The 16,245-nt window shown below is 39.4% G+C and overlaps 1 protein-coding gene and 1 non-coding gene across 2 annotated transcripts in view; both read left to right on the top strand.

The window, feature by feature from the left end:
- Positions 1–16,245, top strand: part of LOC132369349 (myomegalin) — a 213,688-nt gene that overhangs the window by 7,424 nt on the left and 190,019 nt on the right. The window lies entirely within an intron of this gene.
- Positions 278–349, top strand: TRNAK-UUU (transfer RNA lysine (anticodon UUU)). Its single transcript has one exon. It is a non-coding gene; the product is annotated as a tRNA-Lys (tRNA).

Genomic DNA, 16,245 nt, shown 5'->3' on the forward strand with positions numbered 1-16,245 from the left:
TAGATCTAGATTTCAATCTTGTATCATTCCCCTTCTGCTTGAAAGAATTTCTTTAACATTTCTTATTCTTATTGTGCAGATAAACTGTTGGGGAATTCTTTCAGATTTTGTGTGTCTGACAAAGTGTTTTTTCCACCTTCATGTTTAAAAGATACTTTTGCTGGTTATTAGGACTGACTACATAATTTATGGGGCCCAATGCAAAATGAAAATGTAGAGCCCTCTCTTCAGAATTATTAAGAACTTCAAGCCATCAACAGCAGAATATTAGGGGAATTCCCTGGTGGTCCAGTGGTTAGGACTCGGCGCTTTTACTGCCAGGGCCTGGGTTCAATCCCTGGTCAGGGATCTAAGATCCAGAAAAAAAACAAAAAAACAAAAAACAGCAGAATATTAAACCAAACACAGTCTTTTTGAGCATAGTACCCTGTGTGACTATACAAGTTGCACACGTAAGAAGTCTACTCTGCTAGTTATAGAATTCTAGGTAACTTTTTTTTTCAGTCTTTTAAGGATGTTGTTATGCTATCTTTTAGCGTGCAATTTTTCTGATGATAATTCTGCTCTCATTCTTATCTTTTTTCCTCTGTACATAATGGAGGTTTTTTCCTCCTCAATGTTTTAAAATTTTTCTCCTTTATCACTGATCTTAAGCAATTTGATTGCAATGTACCTTGGTGTAGTTATTTTCATGTTTCTTGTGCTTTGGCTTTGTGGAGCTTATAGTTTTCATTAAAGTTGGACAATTTTCAGCCATTATTTCTTTGAAAATTTTTTGTCACCCCTTCTAACTTTTTTCGTTTGGGAACTCTAGTTACACATGTATTAGACCACTTGAATTTTTCCCACAGATCACTGATGCTTTGTTCTTTTTTTAAAGTCTTCTTTCTCTCTGTTTTATTTTGGATTATTTTTATTCGTATGTCTTCAAGTTCACTAATCTTTTCTTCTGCAGTGTCTAAATTGCTCTTAATCCCATGCAGTGTATTTTTCATCTCAGATAATATCTTTTTCATCACTAGAAATTTGATTTGTGTCTTTTAAAAAAATAACTTCCATATATTTTACTTAACTTGGTCATTCTTTATTCTACCTTCTTGAATATATGGAATGTTATAAAAATGGTTTTAATTCTAACATCCATGTCAGTTCCTAGTATGTTTCTAGTGATTTATGTGATTGATTTTTCTCTTCATTTTGAGTAGTGTTTTCCTGCTTCTTTGTATACCTGGTAATATTTGATCAGATGCCACATATTGAGCATTTTATTGTTGGATTCTAGATAATTTTTTATTTCTGTAATTATTCTTGAGCTTTATTCTGGGACATAGTTAAGTTGCTTTGAAATAGTTTGACCCTTTTGGGTCTTGTTTTTAAGGTTTGTTAGGCGGAACCAAAGAAATATTTCATAACTTTCCCCTTTACTGGGCTGATACTTCTTTGAGTACTCTACCCAATATCCCATGAATTATGAAAATTTTTTCTACTTCTGTTGCTGGAAAAGCAAACTCTTCTCATCCTGTATGAGCCAAGAAGATTGTCCCTCTGATTCTCTTGTGTGGTTCTTACCCCAGCCTTAGTTTCCTCATACAAACATGCTGATCAGTACACAGCTGAATACTCAAGGGGGTTGCTTTGCAGATCTCCGGAATTTTCTCTCCTTTCTGGTACTCTGTTCTATGAACTTTTGCTACCTTGGCCTTCCCAAGTTCCTAGCTTTATCTCAACCTAGGGAGATAACTAGGCTCTGCCTTGGCTCCCTCTCTTACCACTACCAACTATAAACTCTCTCCAAGAAGTAAACTAGGGCAGTTATGTGCCTCACTTTGTTTCTCTTTTCTCTGGGATCACTATCTGTGTTGCCTAATATCCAGTGTCTGAAAATCTTTCTTTTATATATTTTGTCCAGGTTTTTTGTTATTCCTATCAATGGTGAGTGGTAATAAATATGGACCCTGTTACTTCATGCTGTTTGGAAGTAAATGTGGCTTTCTAGTTATCTTTTAAATTGCATTTTTAAACCCTGGCTATACATTTGAATTACCTAGGGAGATTTTTAAAAACTTATGTACAGGGTCCACTCCAGACCAATTAAATCATACTCTTTCAGATTGAGGCCCTAGCCTCATGTACAAAAGCACTCATGTACAGCAAGTTTAGAGAACCACTGAATTAAAGAACTGTTGCATTCATAAACAGTTCTGAGAGACTTTTGTGTTCTGTCACTCCAACTAAGACACAAAGGTGGTTAGGTTTTTGTTTTTGATAAGCAGTGTGGAGCTATAGAAGGTTTTAAAGCAGGGTAGTGATGTACTTAGATCTTTGTTTTAGAACCGTAAGTGTGACAACTGTGTGGGAGATGGAGTGAAGTGGGTTGAGTGAAAAGAAAGGATAACTAAGAAGCTGTTACAAATGGTTTGGGGTCTGAGGTTACAAGGGCCTGAACTTAGGCAGTGGTAGTAGGAATGGTGAAGAAGGGATAGATTTGAGAATTTCTTTTTTTAAAAATTTTAATTAATTAATTAATTAATTAATTTTTCATTTTTGGCTGCATTGGGTCTTCATTGCTGCGCGCGGGCTTTCTCTAGTTGCAGTGAGTGGGGGCTAGTCTTCATTGCGGTGCTCGGGCTTCTCATTGTGGTGGCTACTATTGTTGCAGAGCACAGGCTCTAGGCACATGGGCTTCAGTAGTTGTGGCATGCGGGCTCAGTAGTTGCGGCACAATCAGTAATTGCGGCACACAGGCTCTAGGGCATGCGGGCTTCAGTAGTTGTGGTTCACAGGCTCTAGAGTGGAGACTCAGTAGTTGTGGCCCACAGGCTCTAGAACGCAGGCTCAGTAGTTGTGGCACACGGGCTTAGTTGCTCCATGGCATGTGGGATCTTCCCGGACCAGGGCTCGAACCCATGTCCCCTGCATTGGCAGGCAGATTCTTAACCACTGCGTCACCAGGGAAGCCCCTAGATTTGAGAATTTCTGAGGTAGAATTGATGGCACTTGTTGATCAATAAAATATGGGAAATGAAGAAGAGGGAGGAAACAAGAATTACTCTTAAATTTCTAGGTCAACTATGGAATGATTACTAATGTCATCTACTGAGAGATAATATGGTAGGAGAAGTAGATTTCAGGGAAATGAATTACTTTCATGTGGGACATCCAAAAGGAGGTGTCTTGCAGAACTGTATCCTGACCACTAAATCTTTCTGGGGCATAAAAGAGAGAAAACATTTAAGTGCATATCTTTTGAGTGTGTTGTATGGTTTTGAACAGATGTTCAAAAGATGTATCGTTCTGCTTTTATTTGATTTAGGTTAATATTAAAATCTGTTTGCATTTCTTAGGCATACATCAGTTTACATTAAAGTAAATTAGATGTCTTCTAGATGACAAGGTATCACGTCAGGGATTATTGCAGACATTTGTTTTTCTTTCTCTTTCTTTTTTTTTTGGCTTTTTTTTTTGGAGGGGGGAGCATTTACTCATTCCTCCTTTCTCTGGACAAGAACTCTACATCTCCTTTGGAGAATTACCCTTTTTTTTTGCCATTGCTTTATTAAAGTCTTATGCGATGGTCTATTAAGGTACCCTGCCCTCTTCTGGATAGATGAGGGTAATGAGACCCACACTAGTATAACCAGACTCTCTGCATGAACATCGCATCTTCATGGAGCAACACAAGAGTAGAAAAAATGGTTGGGACCAATTGGTTTCTTCTTGCTACCTGGGTTCTTATTGCTTCCCCTGCTTCTGTCCCTTCTGAACCCTTTTTTTTCTTTTTGAGTTTTCAACTGTTCTGTTGATTCTGTGGGTCTCCCCTTCCAGTATCCTCTTTTTAGAAATGAAATTTAGCCAAATTTAGTTCTGGTGAGGAGACAGACAGTAAACAAGTAAATAAATATACAAATAAAATGATTTCTAGTAGTAATAAGGCTTACAAGGAAAATAAAATGTCATTGGTTAGAAAGGAACGGAGGCAGATGATGGGAGAGCCTCAATTGTAAAACCCTTAAGGTAGGAATAAGCTTGGTATGTTTGAGCAACACAAAGAAGACCAAGGCAGCTGGAACATGCTAAACAAAAGGAGAATGGCAAGAGATAAGGGGGATGAGGTGGACTGGGCTAGGTCACCTGAGACCTTGTAGGCCACAGTAAAAAGTTGATTTTATTCTAAGGACATTGGGAAACCAAGGAAGGGTTTGAAGCAGGAGCATGATATGATCTGGAAAATGTTTTAAAATATCACTCTGCTATTGTAAAACAGACTTTAGGAGTGAAAGAGTGCTTCTAATAGCGGAAGCAGGGAGGCTGCTTTGAAGACTATTCCAGTAAGTAGTACAGATATAAGAAAATGGTGATTTAAATCTTGGTGCCAGCAGTGGGGCCGGTAAGAAGTGAACAGATTCAGAATAAGTTGGAGGTAGAGTCAACAGGATTCATTGGTGTATTGGATGAGGGGAATGAAGTTTAAAAAGGAGGTATCACAGACCTTTTAAAAAAGAGTAATTTAACTCTAAAAATTAAGTCTATAAACGGAAAATAATTGTAATGTCAGTTTAAAAAGAAAGAGAGTAATTTTTCCTCATAGTCTCAGGAATTAATTCAGGGATGGGCACTGACTCAAGTTAGTCCAGACAGGATTCTTCAGGAACCTTCTGAAAGTGGCAACCTTTCTTCTAATGAATGTGAACCTGAAGGAGAATGTAAGCCTGGGCCTGCTGGCAGATAACTTGCTACCTTGCAGACACTGAAAATAAAACCAGCACAGAAAATAATTGACAGAAGGAGAGAGAAAACTCCATTTTTGGAGTCTCTGTATTAAGCCGTATTTGAAACCACTGGTTGAGGTTTTTGCTTAACCTTAGTTGAAGTTTTATCCCCACTCAGTATGGGAGTGGTGGTGTTTAGGTGAAGGGACAAAAGGATGACAGTCACGCCCATAGAGAAGACCCTGGATAATGTAAAAAATACCTTCACAGAGGGTCGTGTATGTTGACCAGATGGTGGTAGTGTTTATGGTGGGAAGGTGTAGCAGGCAGGGAGATGTTTGCCTCAGGACACTGCAACCTCTTCTTCAAGTTACTTGTTCTCTCAGTCTTGTTTGCCAGAACATACTCATAAGTATAGGGGATTTGTACTAGATCTCACAGGAGTTCCAAACAGAGTTCATAATTTAGATTTTTGATCACTGACATCCATGGCAGCAACATTATCATTGTTATTATTATTACATGTATAATTTACATTATTAATAATATTTATTGAGTTCTGGCTACATGCCAGAATTATACATATCTTAAGCAATGTATAAGCATAAGCTCATTTAATCCTCACTACAGTTCTGTGAGAAAGATGCTATTATTATCCCTGCTTTTTTAGAAAGCTTAAATGATTTGACAAGATCACACAGTTATGAAGTGGTAGAGGTGGTGCTCAATTGGCAGGTGCTAAATTTTTGTTTCATCTGCATTAGAGTCATTATTTTTCTTCATCTTGTATGCTTTAAATTCTTTTTCCTTTTAATGGCCCTAGATCTGCTTTTCCTTAAAAAACAAATCAAAACAAACAAAAGCAACAAAAAGCCTTTGATAGAGCTTAGACGAAAAAATGGTTTGGTCTCCAAATTAGCATAACAAGCGTGAAATGTCATCTGTTTTAAAATAATAAAGTGCATTACTAAAATCTGACCTTGTGAGGGTTTGCTTTCAATTCACATGGCAAAATGCCTGAAGGTCAACACAGAGAAATGAATGACCTGTTTAAAACAAAAGGAAGTGTACCTAGACATGAGTGAGAGTCTATCACAAAAGCATCAGATAGCTCCATATTCAGGTTAATAAAATTAGGTGAATTGCACATTTCAAAAGAGAATCTGGGACACTGTGCAAATAACAAAGACTTAAAGCAAACTGGGCTCACTGCCCAGAACAGTGGGCACATGTGGGGGGCTTTTCGCCACTCTGTGTGTGCTCATGCACACCCACATTTAACCATACAACATTCGCCCAGAGAAAGTGGAACCAATAATAGAATTGTCAACATGAACAAGTGATCTTAGTATACAAACAGAAACAATACCATGTTTTGGCATCCTTTTAGTCTCCATAATATTCCAATCTATAACATCTTTTTTGCCTCATTGCTATATAAATCTTGACTTTGGAATCTCCAACTAAATATTGAAACTAAAATGTACAGCTTTATTGTTGTTTCAATAAGAAGGCACTTCATGGATTTCACATATCTTCTAAAAGAAAAAAGAATGTTCTTGGTAGTAATTAAAAGCACATCTGGAAAGAGAATGCTTAGGCAGTATATTCTACAGAGTGGTCCTACAAAAGTACTACTTATCATTCCCTTCATTTTCACCATAAATCTACTTTCCAGTTGTGCAGCCTTAAATAAATGCTCTGAATTCCTTGTCCTTCTTTACTGTAAAGAGAATAGCTTCTTTGTGAGTGGGAGGGCTGGATCTCTAACTCTACAGCATGACCTTGGATTGAGGGAAGGTTCAGGAATCTGTGTATCAGTTGTCTATTGCTGCATAGAAAATTACCCCAAAACTTAGGGACTGTGATGGTTAATTTTATGTGTCAACTTGACTGGATCACAAGGTGCCCAGATGTCTGGCTAAACATTTCTAAGTGAATCTGTCAGGGTGTTTCCAGATGTAATTAGCATTTGAAATTAGTAGACTGAGTAAAGCAGATTGCCCTCCCCAATGTGGGTAGGCACCATCCAATCCACTGAGGACCTAAATAGAACAAAAAGATGGAGGAAGGGAGAATTTGTTCTCTCTCTCTGCCTAACTACTGAGCTGGGATATTAGTCTTTTGACTTCGGACTGGGACTTATACAGTGGACCCTCTAGATCTTAGAACAACACCATCGAATTTCCTGGGTTCCCAGCTTCCACAAGCAGATCATAGGATTTCTTAACCTCCATAATAACATGAGCCAATCACTTATAATAAATCTCTTTCCAATACCAAGAGTGTGATTACCAAGGATTATTGGGGGCCCTCTTAGAGCCTGGCTACCACAGTCTGCATCCGTTACCTGAACTCCTGGAAATTAGAGGAACAACGCTATTTATTCCTTTCCTTCCTTCCTTCCTTCTAGAATGAGACTATTACAAATCAAGCACAAAAATCAAGGAGGAGTATAACCAGAGCTGAGGCTAAAGACTATGCCAAGCTATGTATGTCTTGTTAAAGATTTTTGACCGTATCCTCAGAACAATAAAAACCTCAGACTCTGCTAGCTCAGTCAGCTCTCCAAGCATCCCTGGAAGGTATTGCTGGCAGTGACCAGCTCTGGCTGTCTTCTTGGATGCCTTAGGGTTGAGTTGATTTCTGGGTAGACAGTGTAACCTGTTTGCAGCAAAAGCGGGGGACTGGTTGGGGAGCTCTGCCTTAGGTAACCTATTGGGAGACCACGCTGTACATGTAGTTTAGTTTCTAATATAAATTAGCAAAGCTGCTTTCAGACTGGTCAGGGCTTGAGAGAGCCAGAAACTGGGGGAATATATGCAGTTTAAATAACTATTAATAGTGATATTAATGTTATTAATAAAAGTAATAACTATTGATTTTTAAATTATTAACTTTCACAATCATTTTTCATTGTTGCATCATTTCACTCTTGAAGTAATAACTAAAATTTTATGTTTGAAGGATTACCAGAATTTCAACATGTAAATCATATAAGGAGGTTTTCACTCCAAATAATATCTTGAATACTTACTTGTATCTGAGAGTGATTGTTCAGATATTAACAAAAATCTAGATGGCATACTTTATTTGTAGTACCGGCATGTTATGCTGATTAGCTATTATGGGAACCCACATGAGCACAAGTTCAGAGATGTAAGATGTAAAAAAGAATATGAAGTTAGCATTCAGTTGTTGGGTTTGCCAAAGCCAAAGCCAAATAACAGATTTTGGCTCAATGGCAATGCCAAATTTTGATGTATCTCTAAATTTCATACCCTCTTTATACTCTTCTAGTTTGACACAGGGGCTAGTTTTTCTCAGCCTTCAACTTCAGCTCTGCAGTGGCTGCAGCTGTTTTCTCTTTTCCTTGCTTCAGTGAAACCTTAAAAGACTTTCACCTCCCTCCTTCTCAGCTGGCCCTCAAGACTTCCCTTCCCTTTGCCCCGTCCTCTCAGGACAGTTCCCTACTTGCTCTGTGGATGTCAAGGAGCACCAGAAGCAAGGCCCAATTCCTAAAAATAAAGCTATTTATTGGAAACTGAGCTAAAAAGTCAGGCCCTGCCTTCCATAAAAGAAAACTGGAAGCAGAGTCTGGCTCTCGGTGAAGGAGCTGTCAAGAACCTGGCAAATGGTTCAGCTCCCCAGGCTAATGTTCAGAGCTATGACTCTAACATCCTGCCCAAAGAGTAGGTTTTTTTAAAAAAATTTGTACAATGGACCCAAGACTAGCAAGACAGGCTGTCCTTGTGAGGCCGATGTAGGTAGAGAGGCAGAAGGAAGGCCTCCGTGCCTCACCACTAGGAACCAGGCAAGCCACATGAAGGAACATGCAAATGCCTGGTGCCTACAGAAGGCCTGGCAGGTCAGGTGTTGATCATACGTAGGGGGATTGTTGGTGACTGTGGTTACCTGGACCTTTCATGTCCCAGCTAATGGCCAAACAAGATACATTGTAAGGCTGAGTCCATAAGATAGGTTCTGCCAGCAGGGGCACCTGTAGGGGTTTGCACTGTCACACCATCAGCTCTGGTACTCATGGGTGAGCAGCTCTTGCCAAATGAGAGGCTCCAGTTTGATGAAGTTTCCTAAGCAGCTGGAATTCATTACAGCCTTTATGGAGGAGGTAGCGTGGCTACTTTGATTTCCAAAGCCAACTGCAGTTCATGTGACAGACTAAAGGTGAGGCAGATTTGGTTTTTGAGTTGAGTGAGCAGGTACCTCAAACTGAGAGTAAGGGCTCAGGGTTTTCTTAAAAAGGATAGGTGCTTGAAAATCCCATTCTAGTTATATTAGCAGCAACTCATGAGGTAAACTGTTCTTTTTTCCCTCTTCCACCATCTCCCCTTCTCATCTATTCTATTATCTCCCTGATGCCCTATAAAACCCAGAAACGTTCCCTTGAGCCTTAAAACTATTTGGGAAGGAGGTTGGAAGAGCTGGCCTTGGCTCATATAGTCACTTGTGCCCTGTGGTGTCTTAAAGGTGCCACCTGATATCTGGCAGTTCATTACACACAGAGAGCTGTTGCCAACAAGGTCAGCAGAACACAGCATTAGAGAGTACTGGTTTGGCTCTTGTCACACCACCTGGGATGAACAACAGGGTGCCGACCAGAGTGAAGCAAGTAAGGCGCTCACTGCCAGGATTATGCACATGCAGATCCTGTCTTTATTTAAGATTTTGACATTTTGTTCATTATGGGTTTTTTGCAAGAATTTTATTTTTTAAAATATTGCATTTGAATATTGCATTTGTCTTGATTACTGAGCTTCTGACATCTTTTACAATTTGTACCACAGGTGACTACCTCCCTCCCCTCACCTTAGGTCCAGGCCTGAACACCTTCACAGTTGAATCAAAAGCTTGAACCAGTTGTCAGCCCATCAGTACCAGGAAACTTCTGGCCTTGATTTTTCCCTCCCTCTATCTCCTGAGAATTTACCAAAGCCAACAAATAGAAGATGCAGTAATTCTTTTCTTTATATCACAACCTTTGATTTAGAATCAGCTAGTATTTCTATACCTATTGGTATATCACAGACCTAGCCTAAAAATGGCAAATACTTTTTGTCTAATTTAAAGATTATTTTAGTTGAAAAGAATCATAGTGGTTAAAGTTGGGTGTGTTTGTCCTTTTACTGAACTGATATGATCTAGAATGGATTAACTCTTATGGCCACTCTACTCACGTGAACTTTGCAAGGATAAAGGACTGTTGGGGTATGCTCAGTTTTTGTCTAGGATTGCCAGATGTTTGATATTGAACTCCACAGCTCAGTATTTTGGCTTCTTATATGCTAAGATGAAAATGAAAACAAAAGTGCATATACAAATGAGGGATTTTTCTCATTAAAATTTTTTCTTGATTGTGTGAGTCTTTCTGGGGCTGTATCTCAATATTTCTGAACCCTTGCCAGCTTGGAGAAAGGGCAAACAGCTGTTCTAAGCTGCCAAGAAATTTACTTCCAGTAGTGCCAAGTGTAGAAGAGGGAATTTGTCTCTGTTGTATATTTCGCCTTTGTCCTTGGAGTGATTATATTGATGAGCCCTCTTGGTTGTGCAGATTTAAGCCAAATAGCTACCAGGGAGAGCTCCTGATATTAATTAAGTAACAATGCAAATACATCAATCAGATTCTGTTTAATAGTGACAAAAGCTGACCTGGGAGAGCTAGTATATTCTTTTATATAATCACAGTAATTTAATAATTTTAGTTATTCTTAGGAGATACACACTGAAATATTTAGGGGTGAAGTGTCTGCATCTTTCATATGGTTCATCAGTAACTGTGTGTGGGGGAGAGAGAGAAAACAAATGTGGCAAAATGTTAACAATTGGTGAATCAAGTGAACGATTTGTAGAACTTCATTGTACTATTTTTGCAACTCTTCCATATGTTTGAAAAATTTTTAATTTTTCTCAAAATGGAAGGTTTTAAAAACTGATTCACATTGTAGATAAATACAATGTGAAAATGAAAACAGAAGTGCACATACAAATGAGGGATTTTTCTCATTAACATTTTTTTCTTGATTGTGTGAGGCTTTCTGAGGCTGTATCTCAATATTTCTGAACCCTTGCCAGCTGGGTCTATATACATGAAAATGTATATATAGATACATCTATATGAAACATAATATATATATATAAATGTGTGTATATATATATAAAGCCTTATCTATCAAGGAGACAGAACACCAGGGATTCTTAGTGTCTGCCAGAATTTTAAAGCCAGAAAAATCCACCTTGATCAATTGGGGGACAAGCTAGTAGATGGTATGATATGAGAAACAAAGACAGGGACCATAGCTGTATGGCTGCCTTGTCCTTAGCAATGTTTCCTAATTCAGAATCCAATCTGAGCTCGAAACCAGGATCATCACTGCCTTTAGTTATAATCTCCATGGGTTTTTTAAGCTGCCTAGGTTGCCTGATACATGCTTCTTGGCCTTGGACTGGAGCTGCTTGTCCGGTCCTGGAAAATGACTCGGGTTTTAGTGATGGTGAAATTGTCATGAATGCCTTGAAAGCTATTTGTTAATTTATTCCAGTATTGTTTCTGGTTCCAGAAATTTATTTATTAACCTTCACATCAGTCCCTTCAATTTTTAAGGCCCAATATCTATGTTCAAAGCAAGGAGAATTATCCAGGTAATTCACACAAGTCTTTCTTCACTGTTCTAACTCCTTTTTCCTAGAAATTTACATACCCCATTTCTTGCATGATTCCCCCTCCTCCAACATCAGATACACATAAATAGTGGGTGTTGAAAGGAAGGGGATTGTATGAGTAAATTACCACCAGCTGTCTGAAAGCTTGGTCATAATTTCTTTCCTTGAGGTTTTTGTTACAGCTGACAGACAAAGCTAGCTAGTGAAGTGTGAATAAACACACACACACATACATACACACAGTCCTCAAGACAGGGGGAGAAGTTTTGAGATAAAGGGAGGAATACAAGACGGAGGAAGTATCCACTTTTTTGTCCCTAGAACTCCACCCGGGAAGTGGGAGAACCAGCTTATTCAGCTTCCTTGCCAGTGTCTTGGTCTCATATGATAAATCAGAGAGCTGAGAAATGGAAAATCTGGGTCACTGGCCTAGCCCGAGAGAGCAGTTTGGAGCAGAACTGAAATTAAAATTCACAACTTCTATACAGGGTTGGAATCCTGCCTGGTTTGCAAACATTAACAAAAGAATAGCTGTGATTTATTGAATGCTTAAAATGTGCTGGGCAATGAATTAAACACTTTTCTTGTATTATTTCATTTTGTTCTCACAACTACCCTATTATGTTGTCATTATCATTACACTTATTCTACAAGTGAGGAAACTAAAACACAGAGTTTAAGTAACTTGTCAAAATCACAAAGCTGGAAATTGACAGGGCTGATCTGAGCCCAAGTCTCCCTTAGCCAGTGACATCAGCTCTGCTGCACAGCTCTTCCAAATGAATGGGACCCTAGGCAGTCACTCAGAGGAGACTGGGAACATTTCTCCTTCTACCAATGAAAATTTAAATTAATAAAACTACTGTCTTTTGCAATCCTAATATATGATAAAGTTTTTTATCCCTAGCATCCTTCAGGACCCTACTCAGACACTACCTTCTTTATGAAACCTTCTCTAATCAGATTTAATTAATCACTCCCTCCTTTATGTTCCTCTTTGTACCTTTTTGGTAGCACTTACACAATCCGATTTGTATTATGGTTTGATGAATGCCTGCCTCACTCCCCACACTAGATTTTAAACATGTAGTACAATGCCTAGCACATGCTCTGTAAGCATTTGTTGAACCAATGTTGAATTGAGTGAACTAAGGTAACCAAGTTGTCCCTGAGTTTTATCAGCTTGTGGGAATAAATGAAGTCTCATGAGCATTAGCTACCTTTGAACTCCCACCTTTTCATTTAGGAAATGAAGTATTTTACAAAGCCCCCTTCCCCATCACAAGTATTTCTGCTTATCCCAAGGGGTGTTTCCCAATCTCTCATAAACTGTTCCTGGTTTTGACTTCTGTTGCTCTGAGGCACAGCTGCCACTTACTATGTATAGTCCCCAGAGTCACACGTCTCCCCAGTCCCTGCCCCACTCCAGCTACTGAAGGGCAGATCTTTCAATTCATATAGTACTTATAATCTTTTCTCTCCAGGTTACTTGCATGGCCTGGGTAACCAGGTACATCCATCCAAACCTCAATTCTGCCAATTAGATTCCTCTGTTGCACTAATAATACAGATAACAGATTTGAATTTATGAACTCTATTGGACAGTTTTTCACCACACGAAGCTCCAGTTTTACTATACCTGGGAACCTGTTCCTCTTACTGGCCTATCATTTAGTCTCTCTAAGGCCCCATTTCCTCACTTATAAAAGAGAGTTGCCTTGCTGGGTTGCTGTCTTAACACTACTGGGTTTCTCTTCATTGCACTTATCACCATCTGGCATATTGTAGTTTTTTCTTTGTTTATTGTCTGTCTATCCCAGTAGACTGTAAACCCCATGAAAACAGGGTCTTTGCTGGTTATTTTTTTTAACTGCTATGTCCCTAGTATATAGAATAGTGCCTGACACATAACTGTCCTCAGTAAGTATTTTTGAATGAATGAATGAAATAATGTATCAGAATTATTGTGTACATTTTAAGGTATTGCTCCAGTTGTCTATTTCTGCATAATGATGTACTTCAAACAACACCATTTTATTATATCATGTGATTTTTGTGGGTCAGGAATTTGGACAGGTCTCAGCTGAGCAATTTGTCTGCTTCATGTAGCATTCACTGGGTCGCTCAGTAGTATTCAGCTGAAGGCTGCTCTGGAGGTCCCAAAACAACTTCACTCACATCAGGCATAGAATCTGAGTGATGCCTGGTGCCTTCATGTGGACTGCTGGGTAATATTGAATATTTCACAAGTGGTCTTGGGGCCTCTCCTCAGTGTCTCTACAGCAAGGTAATCAGACTTCTTTCATGGCAGCTCAGTATATCAAGAGACCTAGGTGGAAGCTGACCCAGCCTCAGAATTTATGACCTCACGCCACATTCTATGGGTCAAGAAAGTCACTAAAACCAGCCCAGATTCAAAGGGAGGAGAATTAGACCCCATCTCTCAATGGGAGAAGTAGCGAAGAATTTTCAACAATCTTTAATCTATGATATTCTTGCACCTTTTGGCCATAAACATTACTATGTGCATTGCTTACTTCCTCCCAAATCCCCCAGAAGTTTCACAACTTTTACTGTGTCGGTTCAGAAGTCCAGAATCTCACCATCTAAATCAAGTTCAGGTGAAGAGGAGGCTTCTGGGGTCTGTCCTCTGGGGTTTTTTCTTTGAGTCATTCTTCTTTTTTCATAAGAAATGGTCCTTTTCTGCAGTTGGGTAACTTTCTCAGCCTGCTTCCCCTCAGTAGCTGGTTGAAGGTCCAAAGGTATCTTTTCATGCTGTGCTGTCTTAACCCCTTTCAGTCCTTGCTGGTACAATTTGCTTAAAAACTTTGAGGGCATCTTTTGTACTAATTTATAATCAAGTCTCCTAGACAAAAGACATACCACTTTTTATTCTGAAACAAGGTCTTCTGTACCTTGGGCTGCCTGAGAGGCTGCTGTAAAATAATGGGCCCTTAAAATTTTAGAAGTTCTTTTGTCTAGTGGAAAGGCACACCCTTAAGATTCGTACTGGCCTCTTTGTTTAACTGAAATGGTATATGAGGTGCCACCTTAAACCTTCTTGAGGTCTTAACCATGTGTCTAATAGTTACATCTTGGATTTGATTTTTTTTCCCTGAGACTACTTCTTATTTTGAAAGCTTTTGCTATTTGGAGAAACTGAAGATGAGAGAAGCAGTTTGATTTTTGAATCTAGCAAATCCTGGCTATATTTACTCTAAATTCTGCTTAAAAACTGAATGGTTCTTTTCTTTTTTTAGCCCATCTTTTTCTATCCATATCTCATCATATGTGGTTAAAAGCAACCAGTTAGTACGTTTGAAATTCTGCCTAAAAATTTCCTTTGCCAGATCTACCGATTCATTAGGTGCATTTTCTATTTTCCACATTCCCACGGGTAATGGTTTTGCTAAATTTCTGCCAGTATATAACACAGGTCATTTTTTTTCAGCCCCCAATAATATTTTCTTCACTGTCCTTCACAGTCTCTCTAGCAGTCTCCTCAGTGTCCTTCCAGCTTTCACTAACCCTCTCCTAGAGGTCTTTCCAGCTTCTGCTGCATCCGGGTCCCAAAGGCACTGCCACCTGTGTTAGGTTTTTGTTATAGCAACAACCCACTTACAGGTACCAAATATGGTTCCGCTATCTATTGCTATTTAGTAAACTACTCCAAAACTTATGGCTCAACGCAAAAAAACATTTTATTAAATCTCGTGGTTTTAGGGATCAGTAATTCTAGCATAACCCAGCAGGGCAAATTTACTCCATATAACCACAGCTGGAGCTGCTCGATTACATCCAGCTGATGGCTGAACTGATCTAGAAGGTCCCAGACTGCTTCACTCATATGCCAGACACCTTGGTGGGAACTGCTAGATGGTGGGCTCAACTAGGCCCCTCCCCATCTCCATGTAGTATCAGGGCTTCTCCACATGGTTTCTCTAGCATGGGAGTTTGTTATATGGCAAGTTTGTTATATGGGGAGTTTGTTATATTTGAAGCTCAAGGCTTCAAAAGCAAGTGCCTTCAAGAGTCTTGCATGAAGGTGCAAGGCTTTTTTCTTTTTTGAATTAGCCCTGGCAGGCCCAGAACATCCCTTATATTGTATTCTATATTCAGTTAAGTCTAAGGCCAACCAAGATTAAAGGGGAGGAGAATTAGATTCCATCTCTCAGTGGAAGAAGAAGGAAAGAATTTGTGGCCATCTTTACCACAGACACTCTATCCTTGCCTGCAGAATGATTCCTCTCTGCAAAGGACATTTTTTAAACCCAGGGTTAGAGAGGTGGACGTGGAGCTGTGAGGGACAAAGGAGACATCTGCCGACTAACCAAGTCAGCTGGGCAGTGAAATGGTGGGCGGTGAAACGACAGACGCTGCAGACATCATCCTCCTATCTAAGTCTCAGTGAATGTTAGGGGTCAAAATCAGGGAAGCAGTGCATATAGTGAGTGGTTAAGCATGACGTTATGGAGCTAGACTGGTTTCAGATCTCAGCTTTGTATACTTAGGCAATATACTTTACCTCCCTGTGTCCCACAGTAGTCACTTACAAAACAGAGTTAACTAGAGCCTATCTCATCATGTTATTGTGAGGATGAAAGGAATCGGTACATATAACACTTTTAGAAGAGAACATGGCAAAAATATGTTAGACATGGTTATGTTTATTATTGCCTTATAGTTCATGGAGTAATCTATATCAAGAGCAATAGTCCTGAGCTTCCCTGGTGGTGCAGTGGTTAAGAATCTGCCTGCCAATGCAGGAGACACGGGTTTGAGCCCTGGTCCAGGAAGATCCCACATGCTGCAGAGCAACTAAGCCCATGTGCCACAACTACTGAGCCCTCCTGCCACA

Source organism: Balaenoptera ricei, chromosome 1 (genome assembly GCF_028023285.1).
Source record: "Balaenoptera ricei isolate mBalRic1 chromosome 1, mBalRic1.hap2, whole genome shotgun sequence".
NCBI classification, from domain to species: domain Eukaryota; kingdom Metazoa; phylum Chordata; class Mammalia; order Artiodactyla; family Balaenopteridae; genus Balaenoptera; species Balaenoptera ricei.